This window comes from Carettochelys insculpta, chromosome 1 (genome assembly GCF_033958435.1).
Source record: "Carettochelys insculpta isolate YL-2023 chromosome 1, ASM3395843v1, whole genome shotgun sequence".
Taxonomy (NCBI): Eukaryota; Metazoa; Chordata; order Testudines; family Carettochelyidae; genus Carettochelys; species Carettochelys insculpta.
In genome coordinates this window covers 313,226,680-313,241,456 of record NC_134137.1, presented here as the reverse complement: position 1 = coordinate 313,241,456, position 14,777 = coordinate 313,226,680, and positions in this window count along the sequence as shown.

Sequence of the window (14,777 nt, the reverse complement as noted above, 5' to 3'; positions counted from 1 at the left end):
AAACAGAAAATGCAAATGGAGTATAAATTTGCATATTTGGCACCTCATTTGCATATGCTAATTTTGAAAGAGCTTCTTTCTAAAGAAGAAAGCCAGTGTAGATGCTGCTCTTTCGAAAGTAAGCCCATCTTCAAAAGAATCCTTCTTCCTTTTATTCCCTTCCCATTTGAAATTAGAATGTGCAAATTTATACCTCATTTGCGTTTTTGATGTACCTAATTTACATACCTCTTTCGAAAGAGGAATGCACATGTAGGAGTACCCTTTGTGTAAAAGTATACTCCAAGATGAAGATTGTTACATGAGCAAGTCACCTGTCCATGTATGAATCAGCCCTTTCCCAGTCTGCAGACATGGCCAGTGTGCTGAGCTGAGCCTTCACAGGGAAGTTCCTTAGATGTGTACTGGCACCTATTGAGGCCCATTATCAATCAAGCGTTATTCATCTGTCAAGTAATCCTCTCACAATGAGGTAGCTACACCTCCTGTTGAGAGCTTCACAGAAGCAAACATTTGGAATGTAAGTACTGTACTTAGTGCATATTCATAACTTAAAATACAAAAATGATCCATGCACAAAAATAGGATATACAGTTCCAGCAGATTACAACACTGAAAATGTTAAGTTACAGGATGACTTTTACCCAAAGCATCTCTGAGTTATGCATATTTATATTTGTATCCCATTTTCCATAAAGTGTGCAGGGGGACAGGGAGGGTGTCTGTCAGTGTGGCAGAGCTGGGGGCCTTTGGGCTTAGTCACCACATGGCACCCCATTGCTCTATTATAAGATATTTGTGCCAGTGCCAAAGCCATAAGAGAGTCATCATCAAATGGATTTGAAAAACTGTTCATATCAATGTTTTTCTATTAGCACTTTAATATCTAAAGATGGAATCAAAGGGCTGTAGTCAAGAAGAAAAAAATTATTTTGAAAAAAATCATCACTGCATCCTGTCCTATTTGGAACTGGATATGGGATCACAGCCAAGATTTTCTCAACTAAAAATAATCCTCTTTAGAATCTGGATGGTGCTCCATTGGAACCTAGAGTGAAAAGCCAATGGAATTACTCCATTATCTCCTACTGGTACAGCTTTCCCTTCCCAGTACAGTCAGAGAGCCTTTAGGTGGCTGGTAGGCAGGATGTGCAGAGACTTGTGTGGATGCTGGTGAAACAATCAGTGAGTCACCCCACAGACCTTGTCTTTGCTAGGATAAAAGGTGTGCTCTTAACTTGTTAGTTGACAAAGTAAAATCTTGGCAGATCTTTTCTCCTAATAGCCATGTCTACCCGAGCCAGCTATTTTGAAATAGCCGACCCAACTTCAAAATAGTGCCTGGCGTGTTTACATGCACCGGGCGCTATTTCAAAGTTGAAATGTACTTAAGGTGGCAAGACGTTGAAATCACTATCCCCATCAGAAGATGGAAATAGCGCACTATTTGGACGTCCAATGTTGAAGTAGGGCACGTGTAGACGATCCGCATCCCACTACGTCGAAATAGCGGGGTCCTCCATGGCGGCCATCAGCTGAGGGTTTGGGAGACACTCTGTCCAACCCCCTGGGCTCTATGGTCTCTGCATGCAGCAGCCCTTAAAGCTCCACACCCCCGGATTTCCTGTGGCAGGAAGCTGAGAGCGTGCAGGGAGCAGCACAGACACGTGCACAGCCTGCACACCCTCTAGACACCCCGATCCACCACCCAGCACCCTCGGCAGCCAGCTAGCCCCCTGAGTACCCCCAGGGTACATCTCCCCAAGGAGACCCAGGGCCCCCAGCCATCCAGCCAGGGGGGAAGAGGCGGCGGGGCCGCTCCTGGTCAGACTCTGAGATCCAGGACCTGCTGGGGCAAGGAGGAGGTGCTCCAGGTAATGGGGAGCAAGCGGCAGAATGCAGATGTGTTCACCCGTCTGGCTGAGGGCCTGGCTGCCCGGGGTCACCCTGTCCACACTCCTGACCACATCAGGAGTAAGGTCAAGGAGCTGCAGCAGGGTTACTCCCAGGTCTGGGACACGGCCAGCCGGTCTGGGGCCTCCCCCCCCTTCCCCCCGCTGCTTGCCCCTTTTACAAGGAGCTCAGGGAGATCCTGGGCCCCTGGTGAACCTTCTCCACCCTGGCCACCCTTGACACCTCAGCTGACGAGTCCCAGCAGGCCCCAGAGCCGGACTCCGGCCTGAAGGCCAGCCTTGCACCCCAGGGCTCTGTCTACACGTGCACGCTACTTCGAAGTAGCGGCACTAACTTCGAAATAGCGCCCGTTGCGGCTACACGCGTCGGGCGCTAATTCGAAGTTAACTTCGACGTTAGGCGGCGAGACGTCGAAGTCGCTAACCTCATGAGGGGATCGGAATAGCGCCCTACTTCGACGTTCAACGTCGAAGTAGGGACCGTGTAGACAATCCGCGTCCCGCAACGTCGAAATTGTGGGGTCCTCCATGGCAGCCATCAGCTGGGGGATTGAGAGATGCTGTCTCTCCAGCCCATGCGGGGCTCTATGGTCACCGTGGGCAGCAGCCTTTAGCCCAGGGCTTCTGGCTGCTGCTGCTGCAGCGGGGGATTCATGCTGCATGCACAGGGTCTGCAACTCGTTGTCGGCTCTGTGTATCTTGTGCTGTTTAGTGCAAGTGTGTCTGGGAGGGGCCCTTTAAGGGAGCGGCTGGCTGTTGAGTCCGCCCTGTAACCCTGTCTGCAGCTGTGCCTGGCACCCTTATTTCGATGTGTGCTACTGTGGCGTGTAGACGTTCCCTCGCAGCGCCTGTTTCGATGTGGTGCTGCGCAATGTCGATGTTGAACATCGACGTTGCCAGCCCTGGAGGACGTGTAGACGTTATTCATCGAAATAGCCTATTTCGATGTCGCCACACCGAAATAGGCTACTTCGATGTAGGCTTCACGTGTAGACGTAGCCCAGGTGTCCCCAGAGGAGCCCACCCCTGGGACAGCAGAGGAGGAGGAGGAGGAGGGCTCCAGCAACAGGGGGCTCCTTATCGGCCTCCCCTGCTGCAGCTCCAGCAGGGCGTCCACCCACCGGGTGTCCCCCAACTGTGGGAGCGGACTGTCAAGTATATACCCCACAGGCACACACCCCTGGGTTAAGGGGCGAGGGCAAGAACCATGACCAGGACCCCCCATACAGCCAGCTGACCCCGGCCCACCATGGCCCAGCCAGACCACTGCCCTGGGACAGCAGCGGAACAGCCCCCAGAGCCCATCAGCATCTGCCCCCCAGGACAACGCCATGCTCCATCCTGGGCGTAGGGGGGAGCAGAACCCCCAAAGGGGGTCACTCATGGGGGGGGGTACACAACACCTATCATCATCCCTGGGGGACAGGGAATGGGGACCCAGCAGCGGAGGGGTTGGGGCATGGGCCACAGGTCAGGACCCAGACTAACGGCTGTCTTTGCTCTTCCCTGCTCTTTTCCACAGTCGCACCATCTGAGGGCCATGACAGCACGGGTGGCGCGTCCATTGTGCCAGACAGCCTGCCCAGGACATCGCGCTGTGGCAGCCTGGGAACAGAGCAGGGACCGACCCTGGTCAGAGTCAGCCACAGGCAGCTGCTGACTCCCCCAGCTCCTCACCGCCCTCCAGCGCCAGGTGGAGGTGTCAGAGCATCACCTGCAAGTGGATGAGCACCAGCTCCACTTGCAAGAGAGAGTGCTGGCCTGGCACCAGGAGGGTTGGGGGTCCTTCATGAGGACCTCTGAGCGGATTGCTGAGTGGATGCCGCCCCCCGCTGCTCTGGCCGTTTTCCCTCCCAGCTGCCCTCCACCTGCCCTGGAGCCCACCGAGGAGGATGACCGCAGGGCTCAGGAGCCAGCCTGGCCATACCTGCCAGTCCTCCTGGCCCCCACCCTGCCTCGACAGGGCTTCCGGCCCAGATGCGGGTTGCAGCCCCTGCCATGCCGAGTGCTGGACAGTAGGGGGAAGGGGGCCAAGAACTGGGTCCCCAGGCCCCCCCCTTTGTACATAGACCCCCCCCCGTTATTATTGTAAATAGTTGCCTTGTCCCACCCCTCTTTAGAAGCTGTCCCCCCGCCCAGTGTACATAGTTCCCCCATTCATGTTTCCAAAGTTCATCTTTTTTTGTTGGGTTTTGCTTTGTTTAAAACAAAACAAACGTGTTGTGTGCTCTCAGGGTGCGGTAGTGTGGGCACAGGGGCAGTGTAGTGTATTGTGGGTGGTGGTGGGGGCGGTGGGTGGCCCACCAAGCTGGCCCCACCGGCGCTCACCCCGCAGCCTGGTTGAAATGGGCCTTCAGGGCCTCCTGGACCCGGATCCCCTAGTGGTCGGCTTGTCGGCTCGGAGCGGCGGCTGGCTGGGGGTCGCCCATGCCAGTCTTCAGAGCCCAGTCCTGCACAAAGGCCTCCCCCTTGCTATCCACCAGGTTGTGGAGTGCACAGCATGCGCCCCCAACCTAGGTGATGTTGGGGAGCCCCATGTCCAGGCGGGTGAGGAGGCACCTCCAGCTGCCTTTGAGGCAGCCGGAAGTCCACTCTACCACTTGGTGCGCAGGGTTCGGGGGTGTTGAACTGCTTCTGGCTGGCACTGAGGGGGCCTGTGTAGGGGCGCATGAGCCAGGGATGGAGGGGGTAGGCTGCATCCGCCACGAGGCAGAGGGGCACAGTGGTGTCCCCCAGAGGGATCTCTGTGGAAACCATCTTGTATAAGAAGCCATTTCACATCCCTTACTTCTGCATGTACACCAGAGCCTGTACTTTCCCTGACCTGTTTGGGAACAGCAGGGAGGATGAGCTCTATGGAATACGTTAATGGGCTGTTTGGAGTTAAGACTCCAGCTCCCGGGTACCTGTTTCTCTTTGCTGATAACGGTTTCTCTTTGAGAAGTGATTTACACTTCTCTGACTAAGTGCCTCTGACACTGGGCTTTGTTTGTGGAAGGGTATAAAACACTAGAGTTAGCTGCATCAAGCAGCCTTGCTGGACCTGGTTTTACTAGCGTCCAGTATGGCTCATCTGTTGCCTTATTAAATTCAATAAAGCTGAATGTTAGCCGTCTAAACACAGAGAAGTCTTGTGCTTCAACAGAATATAGGTCCCCACCTCCAGCTGGCGGCACAGGCCCGAGTTCCTAAAAACCTGGGTGTCATGGGTGCTGCCAGGCCAGCCAACATATATGTCCTGGAAGCGGCCCCAGCTGTCCACCATGGCCTGGAGGACCACCAAGTGGTCGCCTTTCCTGTTCAGGAAGCGTCCTCCACTGTGCTCCAAGGCACAGACGGGGATGGAGGTGTGGGTCCCATCCAGTGCCGCAAAGCAGCTGGGGAACCCCGTGCCAGCAAACCCCACGATGGCCGCATCTAGGTCCCCGAGTTGCATGAGCCTGTGGAGCAGCAGACTGTTCAGCACGTGGACCACCTGCAAGGGGAGGACATGAGCACCCGTGAGGGGTGTGCAGGGTGTGCCTGGCCCTCCCCTCAAGCTGCCTCCCGCCCCCCCCCGGGGTCCCCTTACCTCCATGATCACAGCCCCGACAGTGGCCTTGCCCACACTGAACTGCTGTCCTATGGATCAGTTGCTGTCTGGAGTGGCCAGCTTCCAGACAGTGATGCCAACCCATTTCTCGACGGTGAGGGCACATCGCATGGGGGTGTCCTGGTGCTGCAGGGCAGGGGTGAGCCACTGGCAGAGCTTGAGGAACATCTGCCGGCTCATCCAGAAATTCCAGAGCCCGTGGTCGTCATCCCACTGCTTAAGGACCAGGCGCTCCCACCACTCCGTGCTGGTGGGGTACCTCCATAGCTGGCGGCGCACCCGACGGGGGCGGGGCCAGGGCCGGGAGGGCCACATGATGGTCTGGGGCAGCTCCTTCATCCCCCGAGGAGGACAGCTCATCCTCCAGGAGGTGCTGGGCAGCCTCCTCTGTGGTGCCGAGGAGGGCGGCCACTGCCTCAGAGACGGCTGTGTGGGCTTCTGGCTGCTGCTGCTGGGGCTCCATACTGTGTGCACAGGGTCTGCAACTGATTGTTGGCTCTGTGGACCTTGTGCTGTGCAGGCCAAGTGTGTCTGGGAGGGGTTCTTTAATGGAGCAGCTTGCTGTTGCCTCGGAAGGGCTTGTCCGCCCTGTGACCCTGTCCACAGGCTTTCCTACCCCACTTACTCCGATAGGGGCTGCTTTTGTGTGTAGATGCTCCCCTGTGGGGCCCATTTCGACATAGTGCTTTCCTACGTCGACGCTGAACATCGACGGCACCAGCCCCAGAGGATGTGTTGACGCTACGTGTTGAAATAGGTTATTTTGATTTCCCAGTGTAAACGTAGCCAATGAGAATACAGCTAGATATCTCTTTGCATGTGTGTGTTTTTCTTGCTTAGCAGCCAGAAATGTGATTGGGAGCAGTGAGGCAGTGTCATTTAAAAACATTGTTTACAAAAGATTCAAAGGATTTTTGGCTAGGGATCCTGGAAGAAAGAAATGGCTGTTTTAGAGTCATGAATGGGAAAGGTAAGGAAATCCTGCCCTGGTCTCATAGCAATTTCCTCAGTCATTTGTACTGTTCTGTCCTTTTTTCTTCGTCTAACACTAAGGCTGTGTCTACACTGCTTCCCTACTTCGAAGGGAGGATGATAGTAGGGTGTTGGGAGTTTATTAATGAAGTGGTGCACTGCATATGCAGCACTTCATTAAGCAAATTCCCCCCGAGGGCAACTTCGAAGTTTTAAACCTCAAAGTGCTGGCTTGCGTCTAGCTGCGGCTCACCTGCCAGTACTTCCAAGTGTGCAGGGTACTTCAAAGTCCCTTCACGTCTCAAAAAGCTACATAGGTGAGGTCAATATCCCTATGGCTACGTCTACACTTCGAGAAATCTTTGAAATAGTCATGCTAATGGCCATCTCAGAGAATACTAACGACATCAAAATAGGCTACTTTGACACAGCGACCTAGTGTAGACGTAACCAAGGTGAATAGGACAGGAGTTAGATGTCAGGATTAAGGCTCCCTGGGAGATATATGCAAGGATGCACACAGTGATCGGATACACAGATGGAAATCCATGGACATCAGCAGAGACTCTGATTTATGTTTGTGGGCTCAATTTTGGCTCACGGGGCCTCAAGAGTTACTACTACTTATCTGAGTTTATTTCTCAAATAACATTTTTAAAAGAAAAAAATCCCGAATCTCTTCACTATGAGAATTTTTTTTCCCTTCAAAACTGTAGATGAATTGTGAGCTACTAAATCCCTTTTATGCAACATCCACAGCAAATGGGGAAAAAACCTTGAACCTGTTTGTGACAGTGAACAGAGACACATCTTGAAAAGCGATGGATTTCCTTTATTGTTCAAGTGACATGGGCTGACAACTAGCATCATTTGCTCTTGAAGTAGCATGGCGCTGAATCACTTTACCTTCCGTGATCCCGATGATAAGTCAATTTTGCTCCACAAAGCCGCTCTCCAGCTGTTGTCTAGTTTTATCTGACTTACACACCCCAATTCATTTCTAGCCATTTGCATTCTGCTTGGTTCATGAAAATGTATTTATGGTGCACATTGTCATCGTTATGGACTATCGTTTGGAGCCCCACAAAAGAGGTAGGAAGCATACCTCTAGCCTCCTCGCATGAAGCATCCCTAATTAAGAACCCACACTAGCAATTCTTTTAAAATGCCAGCAGGTAAAACAGTTTACTCCTGAGACCAGTTTTGAGTCACAATCCAGCTATTTCCATAGGATTTTCCTGGGAACAGGTATGGCCAAACCTTTCAGACATCTGGAATCCAAAATAATTAAAGAACGAGACTTCAGGTGCAAGTATCTTCCAGCACTGCTGTTTCTCCACCAACATAAAAAAAAACTGCTTTGGACTGTATGGCCATGTCTACACGTGCCCCAAACTTCAAAATGGCCATGCAAATGGCCATTTCGAAGTTTACTAATGAAGCGCTGAAATGCATATTCAGTGCTTCATTAGCATGCGGGCAGCCACGGTGCTTCGAAATTGACGCGCCTCGCCGCAGCGCGGCTCATCCTGACGGGGCTCCTTTTCGAAAGACCCCGCCTACTTTGAAGTCCCCTTATTCCCATGAACTGATGGGAATAAGGGGACTTCGAAGTAGGCGGGGTCCTTTCGAAAAGGAGCCCCGTCGGGATGAGCCGCGCGGCGGCGAGGCGCGTCAATTTTGAAGCGCCACGGCCGCCCGCATGCTAATGAAGCGCTGAATATGCATTTCAGCGCTTCATTAGTAAACTTCGAAATGGCCATTTGCGTGGCCATTTCGAAGTTTGGGGCACGTGTAGACGCAGCCTCTGTGAGGGGAGGATGGGATGTTGAGTGTGGGAGATAATCCTACACATGTGCTTACTAAAGGTTATGTGGGGATAGAGGGAGAAATACGCTGCACTTTTCTTTAACTTTGTAATGATAATAGATTGTACTTTTTAATTACAATAACAAGGGCACTTACAGCCCAGCAAAGATATTCTCTTAGGTTGCTACATTTAAATCCAAACACAATTTTGGGGTGTAATACTCCATCCTTATAGCTCTGAGACAGCCTTCTTCTGGACCTGTAACTCACAGCAACACCAGGAACAAATGAAAGTATGTTATTTCATGCTTAGCTGCTAAACTTTAGCCCAGCTGCTGCGCACAGGATTAGAGCTGCATTTTGGCTAGCCCTGTTAAAAAGGTTTTAGCAGCCAACACTGCTACAAATGTGATTTGTTTTAATTTCCTTTATGACTCATAAAGAGAGAGGTTTCCTGAAGTAACTTCAAATCAGTTATAGATCTGAAGACAATGGGACAGCACAGATTTCTGAGGACGAGGGGAATATGCAGTGTTATAGTAGGTGCATTATTCCCAGGATATGAGACAAAGAGGGTGAGGTAATATCTTTCACTGGTCCAACTTCTTTTGGTGTGAGAGTCAAGCTTTCAAGCACATAGAGTTCCATGTAAGCTTGAAAGTGTGTCTATTTCACCAGCAGTTGGTTCAATAAAATAGATTGCCTCCCACCTTAGAGATTAACAAATTGCTGTTATTTCTGAAGCTACAGATTAATTCTGCTAGCCTCTGAGACCACCCCCCACCTTGTTTGTCTGACATCATAGATAGTATATGAATTGCATAGGTATGGAAACTCCTGGTTCAGAGGTCTTATAGCAGGGGCTCTGCAACCAAAATATAGCGAGAAGAGCCATTTTTTTCAAATTCAGTTACAAAATCAATACTTCAAAAGCCACAATACACGTGAATACGAGACGCTCCTTAAGAAATAACATCAAACCATATTTTTTCTCACCCCTATTTTAGGAACAGCACGCACCCAATGATTTGTACCAGTTAGAAACTTCAAGTTACTTTCGCCCCTGGGTTGGAGAGCAAATGAGGACAAGGAAAACACTGTGCCGGGGATAGGCTCTTAAGCAGGAAAGAGCAACGTTTGCATCAACCCTACCCAGGCACTCCACCCATTCCCAGGCTCTACTCCCTTTGGCCCACAAATCTGTCCCCCCCCATCTCCAGGTTTTACCCACTCAGCCCCCAAATCCACTCCCTATCCCCAAGCTTCATGACCCTTCTCACAATCTCTCCCTCCCATCCCCAGGATTATCCCTATGTCAGACCCATACCTACCCCCCACCCCCAGATTTAACCCTTCTCAGCCCCAAACCCACACCCCCATTCCCAGGATTAACCGGCCTCACCTGAGAAGCTCCTCCAGCTGCATGTGGGGTGGCTCCTTGCCCTTCTTGAGGAACACGTCATACAGCTTGAACTGCAGGTGCTCACAGTACTGGCCAGTGCGCTTCTGCTCAGTCAGCAGGAGATGGTACCGCTTGGTCAGCTCCACGCACTGCCACTGCTCCTCCACAGATGCTGCCTCCTCCTCCTCTTCCTACTTGACAGCTGGGCTGTGCGCCTCCAGCAGGGGCAGACATGGGTACCCCGTCCCCCAGCTGTCCCATGGGCTTAGCACTTCCCCACCTGCAGCACGGGCAGCTCTCTGCACTACCGCCACTGAAATAATGGAACTAAATGTAATTGGTTTAATGACTGGATCCCTCCCGCCGCCCTGATGGCCATTAAACCAACAACATTTAGTTCTACTGTTTCAGTGGTGGCAGGGCAGGGAGCCTCAAATGACTCCTTACAGGGCTGCATACGGCTGCAGAGACGTATGTTGCTGACCCCTATCTTCGAGAGAGGGCAGATGCGAGTGGTTAGTGTTCAGCTGATGGGATGTGTGAATAAAAAACCTGGCTTGATTCTCAGATTCCAAGATGAATTTGCAGACCTGCCAGTAAGGAAAAAAAAACAAAACAAAAAGTTGGTATCTGTAAACTGAGCTTATCTGCTATAGAAATAATGGGAGTGGTGTCAACCAAGGAACAATATACCATATTTTCTGACTCCTGTTTAGAATAAAGTTGCATTTGGATGATACATAATTGAAAAGTTTTAGACCGGGAAAATTGCAAATATTCTTACTTTTTTGAAGAGCCAGAGGGTGAACCACTTTCACACCTCCTGCCTAGAGCCTTTTAAATTCTCTCATTAAGGCATTTCATTTGCTGAACCTTAATTTTATGATGAATAATTTATTATAGCTGGATTCATTGCAAAGCCAATTTCAGACATTTTGACAGCCCCATTTGGTCAATTGCCTAATCACAGTCATTTGCTATTTTCAACACTTATGTCCTGATCTTGCTACTTTTGACGTCAATGGAATCACTAGGCCCTTCAAACAGTTTCCTTTGTTTTTGAATGAGGCTTATGTGGACTAACTGGAGCTGAGTGAGCTGATTCTTTTTTTCTGCAAATTTATAGAAATCTCTTACCATAGCAATCTTTTTAAACTGCTTTTGGAGAGATACTTTGGGAGACTATCATCCTAGCTTTCAGATGAATTATTCATTAGCTTGAGAGAGAGGCTGTGCAGGAGAAAGGAAAACTTAAAATGACTTTCTTTGACAGGTCAAAGAAAACTGTCATATTGTATTGTCCTATAATATGGCCTATTTCAAATTGTTGTGATTTGCTTTGGTATGTAGCTTGAGTATAAAAATAAGGAAAAGCGAAAGAAAAACCAGCCCAAAATCAAGCTTAACGCACTGTATAAATAGTATGTGCCAGGAAACAGAATTAGAGTAGGGTTAGTAACGCTGATGTTTTGACTTTAGAATTTCAGCTAGAACATCACATTATAGAGAGCTTGTTTGGGTTGGTTAATCTTGATTTTGGGCTGTGTTTTCCCTGGATCAATATTGGAGCAGCTAGGTGCATATGACTTACAGCAATAATTTCCCTTTATTCTTGCACAACCAGTGGTAAAAAAATGATTACCAGCTTTTAATTTGTCATCATAAAGAATTAACTTTAAAGCCTTATACAAAACAATAGAAAAATTATTTACATAGATATATAAAGTGAATATTTTTCTTTCAGGATTGGTGGATCCAGAGTTCTTGTAACAAGTGAAAGTGAAACTGCTTGGGTGTTCAGAATTAAACTTCATGAAAGTATCTGTAAGACAACCTTAGTGTTCACTCACATTCAACACTTTGTAAATATATGGCAAAATTTAAGACACCATAAATCCTTCCAAGCTTCAGCACATAATTAAGATTTAAAGTATGTCTGAGAATAATTGCACAACATCTAATGCTTGTGTCCATCAGGAGCAGAGTAGGGTCCCACGCCATCCGTGAAGTTGTTTGTGAGCATTTTGGAAATACTGTAATTTTTTCCACATTACCCATATCCATTTCTAAATTCCCCTACATTAGTTGCATCTCCTGTAGCTAAACTCCAGTTTTAATAAGTGACCTTGAATGGGAAGCACTTCGGCTCTTTCCACAACGGTTTATGTTTCCTTGAGCAGAACTAAACGATATTTTAAATAGTGCCGGGCTAATCTGAATTTAGAACTACTAAGCTACTTAGGCCAAGGTACAGAGAGATGAAGGATGTTAAAATCAGTTTTACAAAATGTTCCAGACCAGAGACTTGACTGTGCTGAGGCCATGGGTCATAGCTACGTCTGGCACAAAGGGAAAAACACGTTTTCTTTCTTCTGCTGACTTTTGAAATGCAGCTACATGGTGCTTCAGCAAAGACTGCCTTTGGGTCAGGGGCACTGGCCCTTCTTTGCCAGGTGTCCTACAGCTCCTTTCCCCTGCGTGAGAGGGACAGAGATTCATGCCATAACCCTAAAGCCCCTGGATGAGCAAAGAGGAACAGCCAATCCCAGGAGGAAGAATGGGCAGTGAATGTATCGAGACGGAAGGGTGGGGGTGGGGAGATGAAGGTTGGAGGAAAAAGGATGTCTGGGATAGAGAGCATAGAATAAGTCCAAAATATAGGCTAAAGTTAGAACCTTATCAGATGGGTACCTAGAGGCTGATTCTGTTGGTGTTCTGGGTTGGAGTACCCATGGAAATAAATTAGCGAGGGCTTAGCACCCACTGTCAGCCTGTTCCCTCCTTCTCCACTGTGTTTTCTGCCCACCAGTAGCCCCAATGATCAACTCCTACCCCTCCCTCCCTGTTCCTCCTGCTCACCACAATCAGCTGTTTTGCTGCACACAGAGGCTCTAGAAGGGAGGGGGAGGAGACCAGAGGAGGAGCCAAGGGGGGGTGGGAAGAGGTGGAGTAAGTGACAGGAAGAGGCGTGGGGGGGGGAGGACTTGGGCAATGGGGTGAGGAATGGGACAGAGCTGGGGCAGGGAGAGGTGGGACTGAGTTTGAGGGAAGGGGTTGGGTAGAGGTGGGGCCCAGAGCAGAGTCGGAAGTTAAGCACCCCCAAGACCCAGAGGAAGCTGGCACTTATGATGGGTACTACAGAAGCTTTTTTCACTGCCTTGCACACAATGGTCAGAGGTTATCTGAACACAGCAGCATTTGCTGTGTGAAGCTGTGACAAAAAGAGGATGGTGATCAATTATTGTCTATGTGCATTGAGAGTAGGACAAGAAGTAATTAGATTAATCTGCACTAAGGGTGATTTAAGTTAGATATCAGGCAGCACTTTTAAATTATAAGGTCCACAAACTACTGGAATAGATTCTTAAAGGAGGTTATGGACCCCTCCATCATTTGGAATATTTTAGGAACACATGAGACAAACTCATGGGGGAGGGAAGGACTAGATGACCTCTAAAGGTCCCTTTCAGCCCTCTCTTTTCTATGAAAACTTCTGCTTTCAGGAATTGTATGTTACCAATTACCTGCTTGAATTCCGCTTGCACTCTTTTTGAGCAGATACCCTTTTCAACCTGCTCTCAAATACAATCCACGCAATATGCAGAGTTCAAACCCACCTAACCTATTGTCACTCTAACCCCAAACAATTTTCACAAATACTTCATGCACAACTATGCTCCCAAAACGGTACAGTGTGCAAAATAGTACTGCTTTCAGCAGATCTTTGGCTACTAACGTAACATATAATTACTACTAATATTCTAGCCCAGGGGTCCCCAAACTTTTACCTTGTGCTACCCCCTGCTTATCTCTTTCCATGTTCCTGCCCCCAGAGTTGGGGTCTGGGAGTGGAGCTGCAGCTCCAGCAGGAGGGGATGCAGAGGGAGGTAAGAGGGCTGAGCCCAGGGTCACGGCAGGGGTGGGGATGGGACTGGAGCCTCGGCCTCAGTTGTTTTCCTCACAATATTCCCCTGCACTGGCCTGGAGGGGTGCGCCCCATGTTTTGGGGCCTCTCTATTAGCCACTATTTCATTTTCATGATGTTAGTGCCAGAGTAGCTGGAGGTATCTGGCATAACAACACGATGGGTGCAAATACAAATAAGTGTTTTATTACAGTCCAACAGTCTTTACAGTCCAATGTGCTTTTGGGAACTGTAAAATATATGCTCAAAATTTTTGCAACTGAAATGTTTTAGAACAGCCCTACTGTTGACAGAAAGGGCAAACTATGGATCAGAATGGTGAGCATGAGCATGCCGAACCATTAGAGCTAAACCATTTCTAACTCATAGGTTCAGTTAGTACAGTAAACCCTCAATTTAACAGACTAATGGGGGGAGAGGTGTCAGTTAATGGTGAAAGTCTATTATATGCAGGGATTTGCTGTATTCGCCCTAGCGTCCCCCACAGCCAGGCTTCCTCAGACCCCTCCCTGCCCAAAAAAGGGCAACTTACCAGAAACGCTGGAGCCACCACAGCTGGAGGAGCTGCAGCTGCAGGACCCGCCTGCCAGGCCAGAGGAGCTGCCTGCCGCAGCTGGTGTTGTTCACAGCTGGAGCTGCCCCTGTGCTGCGTGGCTGCAGGGGGCCCTGAGCCACAGGGCTGGAGCTTTCAGACCCTGCCATGTGGCTACAGGAGCTGCCACTGGAGCTGCCACATGCTCCTCCTGTCTGCCTGTGTATGTGCCCCATGGCTGGTGAGAGGAGCGTGTGGCGGCTCTGGCAACAGTGACTGTCCAGGAAGCAGCGGCTTCAGAGGCTGAGGTAAGTTCTTTCTTTCTTTTGTTTTTTTGGGGGTCTGGTGGATGGCCATTGTTCCCAAAGTTTGCTAAATTGGGGTCTGTAAAAACCAGGGTTTACTGTAATGATAAATTGCTCTTCTGCAGACATTACCTTTGTATAGACAGGTCAAAACTGTTTTTAGTGGTTAATGACCCGAGAAACGAGACCATCCACCAGTTGGCTTCCTTAACTGTCTAACATAATCATTCAAGCATCAAGTATCGGAGGGGTAGCCGTGTTAGTCTGGATCTGTAACAGCAACGAACGGTCCTGTGGCACCTTATAGACTCAAAACTTTTCTGTTAG